At 48.9% G+C, this 20,112-nt stretch overlaps 1 pseudogene across 1 annotated transcript; it reads left to right on the top strand.

Moving 5' to 3' along the window:
* Positions 1–12,206: 12,206 nt before the first annotated feature.
* Positions 12,207–17,737, top strand: LOC308635207 (T-cell leukemia homeobox protein 1-like; annotated as a pseudogene). Its single transcript has 3 exons — positions 12,207–12,782; positions 14,936–15,137; positions 17,515–17,737. The product of its transcript is annotated as a T-cell leukemia homeobox protein 1-like (transcript).
* Positions 17,738–20,112: the final 2,375 nt, after the last annotated feature.

Raw genomic sequence — 20,112 nt, forward strand, 5'->3', positions numbered from 1 at the left:
TTTGACAAAAGAGATCAATAAGTTTTGGGTTGTATGATGTTAGACTGAATGACGACTTTGGTATTGTGGACCTGGATATCAATTATTACTTAAGGACAGGGATAGAGGTGTCAAATTGACAAATGCTAGACTCATGCTGGTTATTTTTATGCGTCAGCCCTTCTGCAAAAAGAAGGTACCTAAATATCTAGTAGACCATTATTTCCAGGTGTTTGTGAGGAGGATGTTCCTTGAGGTTAGCATTTTCTTTGGTAGACTGAGTAGATACTCCCACTGATGCTTTGAAGGTCCAGTCTGTTAACACTTCAGTCTGTTGGGTCAGAGCATCCAATCTATTGAGGGTCTGAATAGAACAGAGAGGTGGAGGACAGGTGAGGTGCCTCTCTCAGCCCAGCTGGAACATCATCTTCCCTTTACCTCAGACACTGCAGAGCTTCGGGTACTGAAGTCTTTGATTCAATTTGGGATGTACACCAATGGCTCTGTGGTTCTCATGTCTTTGGATTAGGACTGAATTATGCCACTGGTTTCTCCAGGTCCCGGGTTTGCAGATGGCAAATCAACGATTTTTCCACAATCATGAGTGAATCCTGAAATTTCTCCTCCCCTACGTCTTTTTATAAATCCCATGAGTTGTGTTTCTCTGAAAACCCTGACTAATATTTGTATATTCACTGTAGATGAGATGACATAATCCTTCTAGAACACTGGGCTCCTCTTGAGTCACAAGTTCCCTAAGAATAATTGGATAATTGGACAAATTTAATGAAAGAAAAAATGTATTCTTTTGCAGATAAAGCAGCATTGTGGAGTTAATAGCACTACTTTGGAGAAAGGAAATGGTATAACTACTTTAAAGAACAACCTGGCAGTTTATAATTCACATTTCTATGAACCCCACTAAGCACTAACAGAAATGAAAAGCTGTGTTCACCCACAAGCTGCACGCAAATGTGGCTTTATTTTCTATAGCCTCAAACTGAAAATAATACAAATATACTTCAGTTAGTAAAGAGATTAAAAAAACAGCCTTTAAAATATGGAAAAATAAATAAAAGAAACAAATACCCACACATGAAAAGGAACCAAATATTACATACATAACATGGCTGAATCTCAAATGCATTTGTTAAGTAAGAAAAGCCAGAATGAAAGAATACAAATTATATGTTCCAATAAATAATGGTTTTCAAAAAGGTACAATTGTAAGGGATAAAAACTAGACACCAGGTTGAAGGAACTTTGGGTAAAAAAGGAGGTATTTTACTCCAATCAGAATGACAAATATCAAGAATGCAAGCAACAACAAGTGTTTGTGAGGATGAGGGGAAAACATTACACTCATGTATTGCTGGTGGAATTGCAAATTGGTGCCAACCACTCTGGAAAGCAGTATGGAGATTCCTTAGAAAACTTGAAATGGAACCACTATTTGACCCTGTTACCCACTCCTTGGTTTATACCCAAAGGATTTAAAAATCAGCTTACTACAGTGACACAACCACAGCAATGTTTATAGCAGCTCTATTCACAATTATTGAACTATGGAACCAACCGAGATGCCCTTCAACAGATGAAAAGGTGGTAGACATACACTATCAAATATTACTCAGTCTTACAGAAAAATGAAATTATGGTATTTGCAGGTAAGATGGAACTAAGAACACCATGCCAAGTGAAATAAGCCAATCCTCCCCAAACCAAAGGCTTAATGTTTTGTCTGATAAGAGGGTGCTGATCCACAGTGGGGTTGGAGGTTGGTAAGGAAGAATGAAAGAACTTTGTTTTTTTTAATGCAAAGACAACATTTATTATATTTCTGGGTGAAATTCTTATAAATTTTCTGGGTCTAATCTTGAATCATTCAAGGTCAGATAGGTGAAATTATATAGACAGATTACATTTTTTTTATGTTTAAACAATTTATTCCATATTTTTCAGCAAGGGATAGGGAAGAAAAGAAGGCTGAGCATAAATTATAATAATATATTTTATCTGAGGAATCTATAAACAACTTTGCCATGGAAATATTATTTACCTAAATAAAATAGCATTTCTTTGAAAAATAAATGCATAACTCAAATGCTAGAAGTTCCATTAAGTTTGTTCCCCAACTGTGTCCTCACATCCAATGATAAGACTGGTTTAATGAGGTGTTTAATTTATTAAATAAGTGATATTTAACCTTTGTGTTTTTCTTTTTTTATTTTAATTCTCAATGGAATTTTTTTTTCATTTCTTACATACATGACAATAGTGGGATGCGTTACAATCATAATTATCTAAAAAGCACAATTTTTCGTAATTCTGTATACAAAGTATGTTCACACCAAATTATGCCATTATACTTGAGCTCTCTTATTTTTTTTTGCATTACAATTCTTAATACACTTTATTTTTTATTGGTTGTTCACAACATTACAAAGCTCTTGACATATCATATTTCATACATTAGATTGAAGTGGGTTATGAACCCCCAATTTTACCCCAAATGCAGATTGCAGAATCACGTCGGTTACACATCCACAATTTTACATAATGCCCTATTAGTAATTGTTGTATTCTGCTACCTTTCCTATCCCCTACTATCCCCCCTCCCCTCCCCTCCCATCTTCTCTCTCTACCCCATCTACTGTAATTCATTTCTCTCCTTGTTTATTTTCCCATTCCCCTCACAACCTCTTATATGTAATTTTGTATAGCAATGAGGGTCTCCCTTAATTTCCATGCAATTTTCCTTTTCTCTCCCTTTCCCTCCCATCTCATGTCTCTGTTTAATGTTACTCTTTTCTTCCTACTCTTCCTCCCTGCTCTGTTCATAGTTGATCTCATTATATCAAAGAAGACATTTGGTATTTGTTTTTTAGGGATTGGCTAGCTTCACTAAGCGTAATCTGCTCTAGTGCCATCCATTTCCCTGCAAATTCTATGATTTTGTCATTTTTTATTGCTGCATAGTACTCCATTGTGTATAGATGCCACATTTTTTTTTTATCCATTCATCTATTGAAGGGCATCTGGGTTGGTTCCACAGTCTAGCTATTGTGAATTGTGCTGCTATGAACATCGATGTGGAAGTATCCCTGTAGCATGCTCTTTTAAGGTCTTCAGGGAATAGTCCGAGAAGGGCAATAGCAGGGTCAAATGGTGGTTCCATTCCCAGCTTTCCCAGGAATCTCCAAACTGCTTTCCAAATTGGCCGCACCAATTTGCAGTCCCACCAGCAATGTACAAGTGTACCCTTTTCTCCACATCCTCGCCAGCACTTGTTGTTGTTTGACTTCATATTGGCTGCCAAGACAGATTACAATTTATTATATATACTTCAAACTTTATTGCAATTTTAACTTGCATTCTTAGCAGTTTGAATTATTCAGTATTTTATATCAAGTTTTTTGAAATGACTTTTTTGTTTTATCTTTTTTTCTGCAATATAAACTATTAACTGCACTGAAATTTATGTAAGCAAATTTACCCTCTTAAAACTTGTCCCATGAGATAGCACACCTAATGCATACTTTCAAGCCGGTCCCAGGTCTCCTGCTTCCTCGTGGAGGAGGCAGGACTGTAGAGTTACCCTATGGGACTCAAAAGTATGGTCTTGTGACTATGCTGCCTATACACCCTGGTCTCCTGAATACCTTAAATATCCTGGCTCTTGAGTAGAGCTTACCAGCCTGGGAAGTCTCACTCCTATCAAGATTGAGTAGGTGAATGTCAGCATCGAAGGACAAAATGGGACTTTGATCTGCACCAATGTGCTTCAGTTCAGAAACAGAATAGACACACAGATGTGCTTTCTGTCCCAGGTGTTACAGGCTACCTCAGACAGAGGAATTATTTCCCAATTACATATGAGGGCCTTCCTGTGAGTTGGAGGGGGATAGCTCTGTGACCCCAAAATCAAAGCACCATTATACTGAGCCAAATATCTTGGTGCATGTCTATAATCCCAGTGATAGGGTTGGGGTTGTGGCAAGAGGGTGGCAAGTTTGAGCCAACTTGGGCAACCTAGCAAGAGCCCAACTCAAAGTAAAAACATAAAAAGGGTCAGGGGTGTAGCTCAGTGGTAAAGTGTCTTGGGTTCAACCCCCAGGACAGAGGACAAGAGGAGAGCTCTACTAGTACTGAAACAGAATATACTACAGAGAATACCAAAAGTAGAAGACCAGCTGAATAAAAAATGTTGGGCTTCTCTGCTATCCAGGACAGTGGATGGCAAGGAAGTGGGGAAAGGAATCACACTGTCAACTGCTAGAGATTGGGGCTTGGGGTGAAGTGACCCCAAATCTAAGCTTGACAAGAGGGCAGATCCTAGCCAGGCACTTACTAAGGGATCCACGGCATTGCCAGAGTTCAAACCCAGCTCCTTGGCATTAGGGCTAGTGTGGCCCTCAGAAGTGGGACTTTCATCTCCTGACATACCCCAATTATGCCTAAGTACACACAGCTCCACATTCCCACCCTGCACACAGTACACTTACCATGCACACAGGCCCCACCGCATTGTGCAGGGCTTAGAGCTCTGGATGCCCTGGCACATTCACGCAGACCGCTGGGCATGCAGACTCGCCAGATATTCCATGCCACACTCACTAAGGCACCCAACTCTGATTCCTACCAGCAGCCTTCCTCTCCTTTCCCCCTAGATCTTTCTCCTTTCGCTGCCCTAGATCCCTCAGATTAGAGCGGAGAAACGGCACCGGAACTCGGGGCAGCTGAGGGAGAAGGATGGGCGGAGGAGGGCTGAGGCCCCTCCCCATGTCAGCTCCCTCACCGCAGTCCCATTAATCACAGCGTCGCAGTCCAGTTGGGGACCCCGAGAGCCCAGAACCGAGCGCAGCCTGCGGGACAATGGATTATTTCCGGGGGGGAGGCCTCCTCGGGCCGGGGCTCAGGAGGCGGCGCCTCCTTCCCTCAACCCGTCCCTGGGCACCCAACGAGCGCCTGCAGCGGCCGGGGACCGGTGGCAAAGCGGACGGGGGTGGCGCGCGGGTGGCAGGACTAGGCCGACCTAATTCAATTAGTTGGGCCGCCGCCGCCGCCACGGTGCAACTCTGGGCCCGCCGGGGCTCTGTCTCTGGGCAGCTGCTCTTTGTGCGCGGAGTCCATGCATATGGATTCTATCCCTCCCCCTTTGGCGCTCCCCAACCCCGCTTCTGGCACCTGCGGCTCGCCGTGTTCCCCACCCCCCGGAAAGTTGGGAAACTGTGTGGTGGCCTGTGTGCTCACTGTGGCCATTGAAGTGTGAGATGGAGAGAGATGCAGCGGTTTTTAAAACTCTGAGCTGGATGGTCGTGCGGAAGTGCGTGCACCTGTGGGTGTGTGAGCGGGTGTATCGTGACCCGCCAGGGTGTGTGCACTAAGGGAGAAGGTTTGGTTTTGTTTAATATCAATCTATGCTGCAGGGTCTGTGGGTGCAGTTGGGTGCATCTAGGGGGTACCTGTGTATGGACACCTGAAGGACTTGTGGGCACCTGTGGGGATCGCACGCCTGTGTTTGCAAGTTAGGGGTGAGTGCGGGTCTGTGTATCTGCGCCAACACAGAATCTGGAAAGCCTGGGGTGTTCCGATTTGTCTGTATGTCACCATTTGTGTGTATGCTGTTTCCTTGTGCATTCAGGACACCGTGTGAGGTACATTACCCCACTACTAACTACCGTCATCAGCAGCTGGGTCTCCTGGGCCGAGTCCGTTACCCCCTCACCTCCCTGGGTGCTTTTTTGATGGAAGAGGAACTTGAGTTAATTTCAAAGTGGACTCCAACTCAATTCATTTATTCCAAGAACACTCCCTAGATCCGCCAGGGCCCCCTCATTCTACGCTGCAGGGTTTTCCACTCCCAGCACAGCTTGGTAATGGCTCAGCCAGCGCCAGCGGCTTCCGACTTGCAAACTGAGTCCTGATCACCCTGGAAATAACCAGACCTGCCCACGCCAAGGAAGCCCAAGCACCTAGGGGCTCTTGGAGGTCTTCATCAGCTCTTCCCCTGAGGCCAAATCTACCCTCCCAGAGGGGTCGAGGAAATGAGAATCTGGCCACTGCTGGGTCTTGGCTCAGCTAGGAAGCTTGCCTTATTCATCTCTTTTCCAGCTCGAAGTTGGGGAGCCCGAAACTGGAGGAGATCCAGACTACTAGTCCCCAGTCCCCAGTCCGATGCAATACAGGAAGTAGGATGGTTCCTGGAGGATGATGGTGGCCCTGGGAAGCTCTGCAGGCCTGGCCTGGAGCTGGCTTGAGCTCTCTACATTGGTTTTCTCCACATCTCAGTTGGGGAGGATCGGATAGGATGCCCTCTGGTGCCTAAAATTCTGCACACTGGGGTACAGACTCATCTGGCCAGCAGAGTAGAACCCAGGATAGTGCCCAGGGTAGACACCAAGGATTGGAGAAGTTGAGGCCAGCCCACAGAGGCTCTGAGTCCTAGGCTGAGCTTTCCTCCTGGAGCCAAAGGCTGGACAGCTAAATACCATGCCCAGGGATCTATTTGGGAGCTATCTGGGAGCAGAGGTGGTGGGCAAGGCCATCAGGTATTCCCTGCCCTGAGCTTTCTCAGCACAAAGCCTGTCGGATCCTTTCTGGAGTTCTGACATCCTGAGAGGAGACTTAGCATCAAAGATATCCTTATCAAAGGCATTTTTGTTATAGTCTGGGGTCATGTGCCTGTAATCCCAGCTACTTGGGAGGCTGAGGCTCCTAGACCCTGTCTCAAAATAAAATAAAAAGGTCTGGGGATGTAGCATAGGGTGGAGTGCTTGCCAAGCTTGTGTAAAGCCTTGGGTTCAATCTCCGGTGTGTGTGTGGTGGGGGCAGGGATATTTTGTCCAGATGGAGTGCTGAATGGTGGGATTTGAGAGTCTCTGGGCCTTCCTTGAAAGGGAGTTTTTCAGAGAGAGACTGGAGACCTTAGCTTGATGCCTGGGGTGGTGGAGCCTATAGCTTCCTTTGGAATAAGAATCCAAGCAGGGGCTGGATTGTGACTCAGTGGTAGAGAGCTTGCCTAGTATGTTTGAGGCACTGGGTTCGATTCTCAGCACCACATAAAAATAAGTAAATAAAATAAAGGTCCATCAACAACTAATAAAAATATATTTAAAAAATACAAACCCCCAAGGGTCCTGCCATGGACCACTGCATGTTACACATCCCCTTACATATTTCTTTCTTTGCAGGATATCCATTAGGCATCCCTGTCTCGCCACTCCCCACAGACCCACATATGGCCATTTCCCTGACAACTATATTAGAATATAAGACATCCTCCCAGACACACACACACACACACACACACACACACACCATTATTACACTAATATTTTCACACATATGTGCACAGCACAGAGGAACATTTATAGAAACCAGCACTCACATGCTGTTGTAGAAAACACACATTCACTTATATTCTCACACATACCTCATGGGAAAAACCCAGTTGTAGAAACAACCCAAACTCCTTCTCTCCTCCAACAATCTTACCAACATGTGTTTCACTTGCAGTTGTATCTCAACAGCCCAACACAGTGCCTGATATGTAATAGACACTCAATAAATATTCATGGAATAATTTTAAAAATTATTCCTTAAAGACATGCTCAGGACATCTGCGCAGCCCTCTCAACCCTCACTGTCACATGTACTTTCACATCCGTCTTTCCCCTTGTAGATATACAGTCCCATGAACAAAGTAATTAAGTTACCACATATACCCCTAAGCTAAAGGACAACCCCTGGCCCAAGGGTCTCTCCCAGAGGGGGGAGGGAGCTGTGTGGGATCCAAAGAGGCTTCCCCCTGGGACCTTCCCCGTCCTTCTCTCCTCCCCCAGCTCTGGCCTCAGCCCCAGCTGCTCCCCCTTTAATTGGAGACACTTCTTTATTCAGCTGGTGAGGGGGAGATGGTGTTGGGGGACAGGAGTTACCAGGTGGCCTCAGGACTGGAGAAAACGGTCTGCACTCACCTAGGCTCAAGAGTGCAAGATAGTCCTGCAAGGCAAGAGCCAGGGTGAGTGTTGAGGAAGCAGCTTGTGATAGTGGAGTCCCAAAGCAGTGCTGAAGTCTAGTCTCTGCCCCTGCTTAACTTTCAGTACCTTGAGGTTTTCTCATCTGTAAACTGAAGATAACAAAAACACAGAATTATTGGAGGGTGAAAAGAAAAATAATTACTGTGATTGAAGGCAACTAGGACATCTCAGTGCTTTGTGAGTCCTGCTTCCTTCCCAGCCCTCCTCTTCCCTAGCAGTACCTCTCTGCAAGGAATGCTAAGTACAGTGGAAACACAGAACCTGCACCAAATAAACACAAGCTCTGTGTCACTGTCCTTCCCCCACTTTAGAAGACTTTCCGTCCTGCAGTATGGTGCTCAGGTAACAGCACTTCCAGGAGATGCAGGAAAGGCAAGAACCCAACAAATTCTAACCCCTTTGTCTTATCTTTCTAGGCAAGGACCAAAAAGGTAGCCCTGGTCCTCAATAACTATCCCATTGGAGGACTGAGGTCAAGTGGAGTCACAGAACTACCTCAGAAGTGGATTGGGATAAAAGTTTACTTAGATAAGAAGGTAAGGAAGGGGGAGGGCAGAGGAAAGCCAGGCTATCCCTCAGGTGCTAGATTTTGATGAGAAGAGCTGGACAATCTTAGTTGATCACTAGGAGCTGTGACCTCTGCCAACCTGGGCCAGCAAGGGCAAAGTTTCCTCCCTGGCACCCTGGACAACTGGTGCTAGATCTGAGGAGTTTAAGAGGTGAGTCAGGCAGATGCCAAAGGGTTGGAAGAGACAGGGTTGGAAGGTCAGAACCTGGAAAGGTACATTTCTGGAGGGAGAAGAAGAGAGGAAGAGGAGAATATTAGGAAAACTCAAGTACTTTCATATACTGGCCAGAAGGTGGCAAAGAGAAGTTGTTCTGAAGCTAATCTAGAAGTATAGGATTTTAACTGCAGTAGGCAGAAAGAACTGTGGTTAGAAAAGGAGTAAATCCATTGGGATTCAACCTCAAAGGCACTATGGCGCCTTTCCCATGATTTTTTTCAATCTCCTACAGGAGGAAATAGTTCAGTTTTGGGGATTCAGATCAATCCTTTTCTGCTTACAGAAACTTGGGCAGGTTTGTTCACCTCACTGAGTCTCAGTTTTCATTTCTTTCCTTTCTTCCTTTGTTAGGGATTGAATCCAGGGTTTCACACATGGTAGGCCAGTACTCTAGCACTGAGTACACTCCAAGTCCCTTTTTAAAAAATTTTTAAGAAGGAAATATAATTCATGCACCACAGGATTCAGCCTTTAATATGTACAATTCAGCATTTCTTAGTATATTCACAAAATTGTGCAACATTTAGCACTATCTAATGGAATCTTTTCATCATTCCAAAACAAAACTTGGTACCCATTGGCAGTCACTTCCCTGTCCCTCTCCTCCCAACCTCTGGCAACCACAAATCTACTTTCTACCTGTATGAATTTGTCTATGTTGGAAATTTCATTTAAATGGAATCATATGGCCTTTTGTGCCTGGCTTCTTTCACTTAGTATAATGCTTCCTAGGTTCATCTTTGTTGTAGCATGAACCAGCACTTTCTTTTTTATTTCTTTTTAGGGTGGAATGATGTTCCATTGAATGAATATGTCACATTTTGTTTATACATTCATTATTTGATGGGCATTTGAGTTGTTTACACTTTCTGGTTGTTATGAATAATTATTGCCATGAAATTTCATTCAGTTTTATTAACTATAAAAAAGTGGACATATATATTAACTTCACAGGATTACTATGAGTCTTAAGTAAGATGTGTGATGTGGTACCAGGCACATAGTAGTTATTCAGTAAACATTTGTGTTCCTTCAAGATAAGACCCAGGAAAGAGACTCATTTAGATTTAAACAACTTCCAAATAAGTTTTGGAACCTTCTGGGTTGTGTATAATACCTGGATTGGGGGAGGGGTGTAACAGAACTACTAAAGGAGTGGACCTTCCTTCTCATAGCTTTGTTTAGTGTTAAAAACAACTACTAACAAATATCTGGCTATGTCTCAAGGGGGCCTTTGTCCCCTTGGCTGGAGATCAGAGTTTTCCCCCATGTAGATCAGTTTCCAGCCAGCAGCCAGGTTTCTAGGCTAACCTACAAAAGCAAGGCCAGTCTAGTTCTTCCATCTTGATCTATACCAACTTAGCCTCTCCAGTCCTCCCATCTGTAAAGTTGGAATAATATTCATCTCAAAGGGTTGCTGTCAAGTTTATATAGTTCTATATAATACTTACTAACATCTGGCTTATTTATTTATTTACAGTACTGATGATAGAACCCAGGGGCACTATCCCACTGAGCTATGTTCCCAGCCTCCCCCACTTTTTTAAAATTATGAGACAAGGTCTCTCTAAGTTGCCCACACTAGTTGAATTTGCTGTCCTCCTTCCTCAGCCTCCCAAGTACTTACAGATTACAGCCCTGTGTGTTGCACTTGACCTATCTTCTTTGTTTATTGTCTGACCCCCCTCCATAGAATGTAATCTCTATGAAGTCAGAAACCTTGTTTGGTTCATTGCTGTGTCTCCAGTACCTAGACCAGTGCCAGGCACATAGTAAGTACTCAATACATATTTGTTGACTAAAGATCCACTCATTCATTATTCACCAAGATTAACATATTTTATTGATTTGGTCTGAATTGGCTGGGGGACACAGATGAGTAAACCACTTCCTGCCTTCAAGAAGATCTTTTCAAGTGGAAGTGATGGACATGACCAAAACAAATAGATTACAGTGAGACTTGAATGGTAGAATGTGAGCCTTCACATTCTAGCATCTTACCTGGTAGAGATAAACCCTCCCAGAAGGTTGAATCAGAATGGGACCTCCCTTTCTCAGAGCTTCCCTCCTAGGAGGGAGCAGACCTTTCCCGACTGGAGAGGGGAAAGAGAGGAAGCAGAAAAAGGGAGTTTCCTCCTTCTCTCTTGGGCTCTCAGCCAGGCAGCCACAGACAAAGCTTTGAAAAGGCCTAAATTTGTCCTGGATGCACTTCCCTGATCCTAGTCCCACCAACCCCAGCCCCCACTGCCTTAAGCCCTTAGGTCTCCTGCCCTGAGACTCCAAAAGTAACAAAATAATTCCTTCTTCTCACTGCAGTTTAAAGGCTTCTTGCTTGGAATAGCCAGCCTGGGCTAGGTGCTAGGTGGAAAGTAAAACAAACTGGTTGGATTCATTCAAACACAGTGGAGATTGCTTCTTGAAGAATGTGTTTATTTAAATGGAAAGGGGTATCTTGAGGATGAAGCACCCCAGCAGCAAGCCCTGAACCAACTTGTACCTGCCTTTCAGGAAGTCTTACCTTCCTTAATTTCTCTAAAGGGGCTGAGTTGGTTTCACTGCTGCTTTTTATAACAATATGTAGCTAGCTGTTCATGGGCCCTGTTTTAAAGAAGGACAAGTCTGAACTCCCTCCTGCCTCAGGGCCTGGGCTCCATACCTGGGAGAAGACAAGTCTTCTACCTTCTAACAAGACGGACTTGAAGTTGGAGTAAATCGCCTGGTTGAGTGACAGGTGTTTCCCAGCTGAGCCCTTGGGGAGATTCTCCAGTTGGGCAGGACACCCGTCCCCAGAGGCTTGGTGGGCTGGACTTCTTTGGCCCAGTCCAAAAATGAGGGGGCGGCTCCTTCCAGGAGAGGCAAAGGACTCTCACTTCTTCCTCCTTGGGTCTGTCTGTCTGTCCATTCTTGGGAATGGCCACTTCCTGTTCCTTTTCTTTCTCATTCTAAGTCTCTCCTCATTGTCCCCCTCTTCCCTCTCTACAGGAACTACTCAAAGCCTTAGTCTCTGTCCCTCTGTCTCTGGCTCTTGCATCTGTCTGGGCTCCTGGCCTCCTCTCCCCCTCCCCCGCGCTGTCATTCACCCCGCTCCTCTCAGCGTACAGCCAATGGAGAGACCCGGCTCGAGGCTCGCTAGCACAGGGCTTTTTCGCCCGGTGATTGATGTACCAGAGTCAACAGCGAGCAAGCAGCCGGAGAGGGGAAGGAGAAGCCACAGAAGGGAAGAATACGGAGCCCCTTCTCTCTCTCCCCTCCCCCCTACTTTAGCCCTTCTGCGCACTTCGTCTTCAAGTCTCCAGCGCAGCCAGGAGCCGCTGTTGCCTCCGCGCCCCCCTGCTTGCTGCCCCCCATAACCAAGAGCAGCAAGCACCCGCCGCCCGGGCCCCACCGTGGGGCCGGGGTCAGCATGGAGCATCTGGGTCCGCACCACCTCCACCCGGGGCCACGCGGAGCCCATCAGCTTCGGCATTGACCAGATCCTCAACAGCCCGGACCAAGGCGGCTGCATGGGGCCGGCCTCTCGCCTCCAGGACGGAGAATACGGCCTTGGCTGTTTGGTCGGAGGCGCTTACACTTTTGGCGGCGGGGGCTCCGCAGCCGGGGCCGGGGCCGGGGGCGCGGGGGCCTATGGCACTGGCGGCCCGGGCGGCCCCTGCGGTCCCGCAAGCAGCAGCTGCGCCTGCAGCATGGGCCCGCTGGCCGGCTCCTACAATGTGAACATGGCCTTGGCGGGCGGCCCTGGTCCGGGCGGCGGCGGCGGCGGAGGGAGCAGCGGCGGCGGGGGGGGCGATGAGCGCTGCCGGGGTGATCCGGGTGCCAGCTCACAGGCCGCTAGCTGGAGCCGTGGCCCACCCCCAACCCCTGGCTACTGGCTTGCCCACTGTGCCCTCTGTGCCTGCCGTGCCGGGTGTCAACAACCTCACCGGCCTCACCTTCCCCTAGATGGAGAGTAACCACAGATACACAAAGGACAGGTTCACAGGTGAGTCCGGCCCGCACGCTCCCCGCCTGGCCGTGGCTCGGGCTCTGCACTACCCCTTCCCTGCTTGGTGGCTCCCTGAACACCCCTCTGAGTGCCAGGTTGCCCAGCTCCTCTCCTCGCTTTCGCCAAGTTCAGCGGTCCGCCGAATTCTATGTTCCCAGAATCGCTGTGCTCCAAGAGTTCTCGCAGCCTGGGTCCCTCCAACTCTCCTGCAGGACCCCTGCTCCAAGAAGCAATCCTTGGTCCCCTCTCTTGGGATCCCGGGGTCCAGTCAGGTAGAGGAAGGAGGCTGTAGATTCAAGACTATCTTCTATAAACATTCGAGGCTCAGGGATCTCAGAGAAAGGGGTGCGATGTGAACAAAGTGTTTCTTTCGCCCTGGCTGCGATTTTCTGACCGAGGCTGGGACCCCCACAGTTAGATGCAAGAACGGGTTTCCCACCTCTGCCCCGCCATACACACACCAAGTTCCCGTGCCCATCGTGCTGTCAGGCCCGGCAAAGAGCCGGGTTCCCCGCGAAGCAGAGCTGGCAGGTCCTTGTCGGAGAGTAGACTTTCTCCTCTCGGTGGCAGCGCGGGGCTGAGTCGCCCGAGACAGCTTGCTCTTCATTTTCTTTCTGTCCCGGCTGGGCGTCCTCGCCAGGGCCCAACTCTGTTGTCTCCGGGATGAATAATGCATCCATGGCTGGAGGACGACTCTTGGGATGATTACTGCACTAGGTGGCGGCTGGCTCCTGCCCTCTCAGCTCCTTCCTTGGCTCGTCCCGGGTCCCTCCGCTCCCGCTTCCGCTCTGGGCACTCAGCTCGGACTCTGGGGCGGCCCGTTCCCCAGGCCCTTACTTCCCATTCCCTGAATCTGAGAACATGATCCTCCCGCAGGACAGATCCCCAAACACCACTGGGAAACTGCCTCGAATTGAACTCTGTTCCTGGTCTGGGCCTTAGAGAGGGGACGTAGGACAACCAGGCCTCTGCTGGCTGCAGCTGGGACTCCCAGCCCAGCTCCAGGGCCCAACTATGAAAGTGTGTGTGTGTGGGTGGGTGGGTGGGTGTGGGTGTACACACGTGTGCAAAGACATTGGTAGAAGAATTTTATAGCTAAACGTGGCTAGATAATCCCAAGGAATTCCAGGCCCTCTATGAAGCACAGAGACTGCATTTGGAGCTTCTGACCAGATTCTGGGACTGTGGCAGAAGCCTGTGTGTGTGTGTGTGTGTGTGGGGGGGGGGGGTCAGAAGCAGAACAGCTGCTGCATTGTGGGCCTCCAGGAAGAACCTTCACTCATGGGGCCCCAATGCTCCAACTCAGGTGATCTCAGGCAGGCCTGAGTAGGCAGAGCCTTGTGCCCACCTCATTCCCCTAACCAGACTAGGTCAGTGTTGAAGGCTCTGAAGGAACCTCCAACTAGGACCCCACTCTCCTGGATATACATATATTAGGATCCTGGGACAGGGAGACCACTGTTGTGTGTGTGTGTGTGTGTGTGTGTGTGTGTGTGTGTGTGTGTGTCTATACACTCAGCACAGGGCTTACTCTGGGGAGCCACAGTCCATCCTAGTCTTGTGTTGGGACTGAAAGAGGTTCTGAGGGAGTATATGACTATGGCCTCCTATTGCCTTGTGTCCTGTGTGCTTGTGCTGTGTCTGTGCTTGTATGGGTGTATACATCCTCCTGTTTGTGTGCACAGATCTGTAAGTTCACACCTGGTATATGCTATGTCTGTGAAGGGCTGTGAAGGCAGCTCAGGTCAGGCACCTTGATTACCCTCTGCCTCTTAGTGCTGGCCTGCTTTTCTGAGGTTGGAGGCCAGGGGCTGTGACCTTTAGGTCTCCTTACACTGACCCTGGGTGGGAGGAAGGGAGCAAGGAGGCCACTGGGCTTGGGGAGCCCCCGGCTAGGGAGGCCTAGGCTGTGGTGGCTTCCGAGGAGGCGTCAGACTGGCGGGCGGAAGGGTGCCCTTTCCCGTGGCGGGCTTGGAGCTGAGGGTTGCTGGGAGGATCGTGGTCTTGCTTTTAGGGGTCCAGCCACTGCGCTCGCTGACTGAGTGGTGTCGGGCCTGGGACGCCTCCTGACGCTCTGCCGCTTGCCTCTGCCGTCTGTCTGTCTCCCGCTCCAGTGGCCCTCTCACCTTTCACTGTAACACGCCGTATAGGTCACCCCTACCAGAACCGGACGCCCCCCAAGAAGAAGAAGCCACGCACGTCCTTCACGCGCCTGCAGATCTGCGAGTTGGAGAAGCGTTTCCACCGCCAGAAGTACTTAGCCTCCGCGGAGCGCGCAGCTTTGGCCAAGGCGCTCAAAATTACCAACGCTCAGGTCAAAACCTGGTTCCAGAACCGGCGGACGAAGTGGAGGTGAGCACGTAGGGAAGGCCTGCCCGCGGGCGGCACAGTTTCTGGCTGCTTTTGGCTTACTCGCTGGCTCTCTTTGGGCAGACTCCCTCTGCTCGCTGGTTTCTGATCGGTTCGGTGGAGCGGGTTTCTGCAAGGCTCGTGGGGAGCTAGAAGCAATCAAGACCAATAGCCAGGTGGGACTGGAGACACCTAGCTCTGTTTTACCGGTGGCTTCAGGACTTTCTGAACTGTGCCGATGTAGATGCGGCTGGTCTCCGCCGCCGCTAGGGCAAACAGGCGTGTTAGACTACTGTGTATCTGGGACCTCTGGGCTCAGTGAATCCTCAGAGGCTTTTTGATTGTGCAAATTCTCATTTACCGGGGAAACCTCTTCTGTCCCAGAGACATGGAAGCAGAAACGGGCCTCATCTTGTTTCTGCGCTCCATCCGGATTCCCGGCAGGGAGACTGGGGCCCCAGAACGCAGGCTGGGCCCTTCTGATTGCCTCCTCCCCCACCGGGGTCCCTACCGTGGGAGGAAAAAAAATCAATCCGCGCCGGGTGTGACTAGGTTTCGTGGGTCCCACTGAAAGGGGGATCAATTAGGAGCAGATGGGTGTGTGAGAAAAAGACATTTTCCTTTCTCCTGTCACACACTACAATTACACTTACTACACGTTTTGTTTTTATTTTTTTCACATGCTATACGCCAACCCCTCTCGTTTTCGTTCTTCTCTCTCCCCTACTTTTGCAGACACTAAGCGTCCCCCTCACGCCTAAGTAGCCTTATTCCCTGCAGACACTGTAACATTCTCCAGATACACCCTCTTGCACCCCGCATTCTCGGGTCCAAACGCATTGTCGCGAGTTCGAACGCTCAAGCTCTGGGTGGTGGTGGAGGGGGGAGCGCAAGAGTCTGGGCAAAGTCGTCGGAGGCGGCGGCGCCGGGCTGGGCGGGCCTCGGGGAGAGAGGAAGGAATTGGAGTTTCCTCTTTTTCTGAACGAAGGCGAGGAATCTGCTAGGGATTCCGCCTTGGGGCCACAAAGGAAGCCCGGCCAGTGAGTCTACCGCCCCCCATCAACATTCCTGCCTCTGGGGAAGGGGTGGGGGACTCAGCTTCAACCCTTTGAAAACTGGTAAAAGAGGGAGCTTGGGCTAGCTAGGAGGGGTCGCTGGTATTTTCAAGGCCTACTAAGGATTGTAGACTAAGGGAGGGGAAGAAGCCAGGCAACCCCCTCACACACACATCAAACTAGAGTGGGGACACAGAAAGGCAGCGACAAGCAAAGAGAAAAAATGAAACACAAAGGAGAGGGACAAAGATAGATTCCCCACTCCAAGAGAAAAAGGGAGCATGGCAGGCAGCCTAAGGAAATCTTATGTACAATAAAGTAAAGCATTGGATGATTAAAATCGCCATTTTCGTTTCAAAGAAATTCCTTTAATTCAAAGAAAACGAAGGGGGATGAAAAAAAAACAATAGACAAAACACAGAGTGAATGAAGAGAAACATTTGGGTGCAGTTTAAAACGCAGGAACCAAGGGGAAGAAAGAGGCAGAAAGATACACCGAATGAAAAGTCCAGAAGGGGCGGCGCGAGGAGGCTAGCGGCGGCCGCTGGAAGAAGCCCTCGCTGGCTTCGCGCGGCTTCATCGATCACCTACAAATTGCTTCTGGAGGCCCCGGGGACTCCCATTAGGTCTGTCCACCTTAGAGACAGACGTTCGATCTCAGTTGACAGAGTGGAGGGGCGGCATTAAATGGAATAAGTGAGTCATCGCCTCCCAAGACTGCCTCTGAGGAAGCTGGTGGGTCCGGCGGGAGCCCGGGCAGGGCACAGGGCTTGGTGCACGAGGTCTGAGCCCTGGGGGAGGTTCAGAGAAAGGAGAGAAGAGAGGTCTAAACGCTGGTCTTTGCCTCTGTGTACTCGTGGGGAGGTGAGGCTCTTTGGGTTTGAGGGGGCTCCAGGTCTCCCATACTGGTGGGGAGAGACGACGTGCCAACCTACTCCTAGCTAAGGGGGTGAGGGTGTGGGCGCTGCGCTCAGATGGGAGGCCCAGCAGTTCAGGCCTAGCGGACATACCCAAGTTCCTCCGGGAGATACAGCTCCATCCACTTTTGGGTTTCCCAGTCTCCCCCCACCCCGTGGCACTGGGGATTGAACCCAGGGCCTATGCATGCGAGGCAAGCACTCTACCAACTGGGCTGTATTCCCAGCCCTTATCAGAATCAAGACACTCAAGTAGTTGGAATGTGTTAAAACAGCCTAAATTGGAATTGGGGGCTGCAAACAGGAGCCATGTTCACCGAAGCTATCTCCCGGGAGCGCGCTCGGAACCCTCGCACGCGCGGGAGCCGGGTTGGTGCCCTGGCGGGTAACAGCTTGTTCTCGGTACAGGCGACAGACCGCGGAGGAGCGTGAGGCCGAGAGGCAGCAGGCAAACCGCATCCTCCTGCAGCTGCAGCAGGAGGCCTTCCAGAAGAGCCTGGCGCAGCCGCTGCCGGCTGACCCACTGTGTGTACACAACTCGTCGCTCTTCGCCCTGCAGAACCTGCAGCCTTGGTCTGACGACTCCACCAAGATCACTAGCGTCACATCTGTGGCATCGGCGTGCGAGTGAGCCTGCACGCTTCACTCTGGGGGACCCCAGGCCGAGTTAAGGGCCTCTGAGGCCTCAGAGCCAGGACTCTCCCCCACCCCTCCCCGCCTGGGACTGCACGTGGGAGGGGAAAGCTGCTCCCCTTGCACCGGCCCCTAACGCTCCTGCAAACACTGTTCCGGTCTTAAGTGGAAGAAAAGAGCGCTGGGGACAGGGATGGAGGCCCCTTCCCAGAAGCCTATGCGATCCCCTAGGTCACGTCCTCTGGAAATGTTCAGAGTCCTCTCAGTGTTCCTTCATTTCATTTCATTTCAATTTTAACATGGCATGGAGAGAGACAGGGAGATGGGTTTGGACACAAGAGCTTCTGGGATCTCCAGATCTCTGAATTTGCCCTGGGAAACCCCTCTCTGTCCCACTCCTCATCATACACTTGAATAACCATAGGCCCACATAGAGGTGATGTCACTATCCCTCCAGGTACCACCCAAGAACCATACATGAAGACCTAAGGCATGCACACAAAGGGTCATAGCCTTCACACTGTTGACCCTCACTATTAGGTACAGGCCAAGGGTTGCCCAGATTCATCCTGAATAGCATGGCTCTCTCTCAAAGACACACAAAGCTACAGACACACAGTGACACACCATTCCACACACAACAGCCTCACTGGGCCTACTGGGCCCCCAACCTCACATCCCAGCTTCACCCAGGTACTCACAGACAGGTTTTCACACAAACTCAGCCCATTTCTCCAGATCCTGTTTGTAGGGGGGTTTAAGTTATGCACTTAATAAGGTGTTTTCTGTGTAACATTTTATAAAGTGCTTGTGTAATTTATGTGGAAAAAAATAATAAAATCCTCCGGATCCGGAGTCAGGGCTGCCTGCTCCTTGCTGAGCTGCGCATCTTGCAGCTACTTGGGTTTGGTGAGAGCTGGGGCTTCAGAGGCAGCTTCTGGTACCTGTACCTAAAGGATATATGGGTGGAAAGACCCTCAGACTCTGGAGAGAGAAAAGGAGGAGGACAAACTGAAAGAAGGTAGAGCTGAGGAGAGGCAGCTTCTCCTGGGATTGTTATATTTGAAAGGATGTGGATATCTTGGAGTGTGAGAGTTGTGTGTGTGTGTGTGTGTGTGTATGTGTGCATTCTGTGTTTGTGGTAGTATGGGCAATTAGAACATTACTGATGGGGAATGTTTGTGATGGTGTCTACATGTGTAAATGTGTTTGAAATTCTTGTATGTAAATACTTGTTTCTTCTGAAGTTGTGATTTGAAACTATCATTGTATGCATAGGCTTGAAGTTGTGTGTGTGTAATCATGTTAAAGTGTGACTGTTGGAGCTGGGGATGTGGCTCAAGCGGTAGCGCGCTCGCCTGGCATGCGTGCGGCCCAGGTTCGATCCTCAGCACCACATACAAACAAAGATGTTGTGTCCGCCGAGAACTAAAAAATAAATATTAAAAATTCTCTCTCTCTCTCTCTCTCTCTCTCTCTCTCTCTCTCTCTCTCACTCTTTAAAAAAAAGTGTGACTGTCTTTTGGGGTAATTGTGTGATCACCCTTTTTGTGATTGTATATGAATTGTGTTAGTGTTTTTGAGAGTACATATTAGTTTCTCTTTGTGAATCTACTTTTGTGTTAAATATACGGTTTTTGATTGTGTATCATCTTTAATTGTATGAATGTAACTGTGAGATATAGTCATGTGTGAGCCATGTGTTTGAATGGTACAGTATGTACTTGTGACAGTTTGTAACTGGGGGACTGCATATAGTGGAGATGTGGATCATTGTGGGAGATTGTCCTGGTGGGTGAGTGGGTGTAATTGTGCACTGATGGTGTATGTGGTGGTGGGAGTCTAAGATGTATGCATGGATAATTTCTGGGGAGACCATTATCTGTTGGGAGTTCAGGGTCTCTGTGCTCATCCTAGCAAGCTGTAGAGACTGGAGCATTTCAAATCAGGAATTAGAGCCAGGACTTTCTCTGATGCTGTAAGTAGGACTTTCAGGCTCCCAGGACTAGTCTGGCTTATGAGAAGTTGGAAGAAGTATCTTTCTGAAAACCTCTAGGGTGCCCCAGATCCTTCTGATCTGAACATCAGTTACAGAATACCCCCCTCCCCATATCATTTAGTCCCTGAACTTCCAGACCAATTGCAAACAATTGACTCGGATCTGCTTTTCTGGAGAAGATGGGTGGTGGTGTGTCTGGGGAACTCATTAGCCTAGGGACTGTAGAAGTAGGGAGATAAGAGGATTTTTCTTTGGGATAGGAAAGTGAGAGAACTTTGCAGTTGGAAACTAGAAGTATGGGGCAGGGGCAGGACTGCAGAGCTGTGTGCAATATGATTGAAGATGGAGGGAGCGACCAAAACCATCAGAGCTAC

Source organism: Spermophilus citellus, assembly GCF_964194105.1.
Source record: "Spermophilus citellus genome assembly, chromosome: 16".
Lineage (NCBI taxonomy): Eukaryota > Metazoa > Chordata > Mammalia > Rodentia > Sciuridae > Spermophilus > Spermophilus citellus.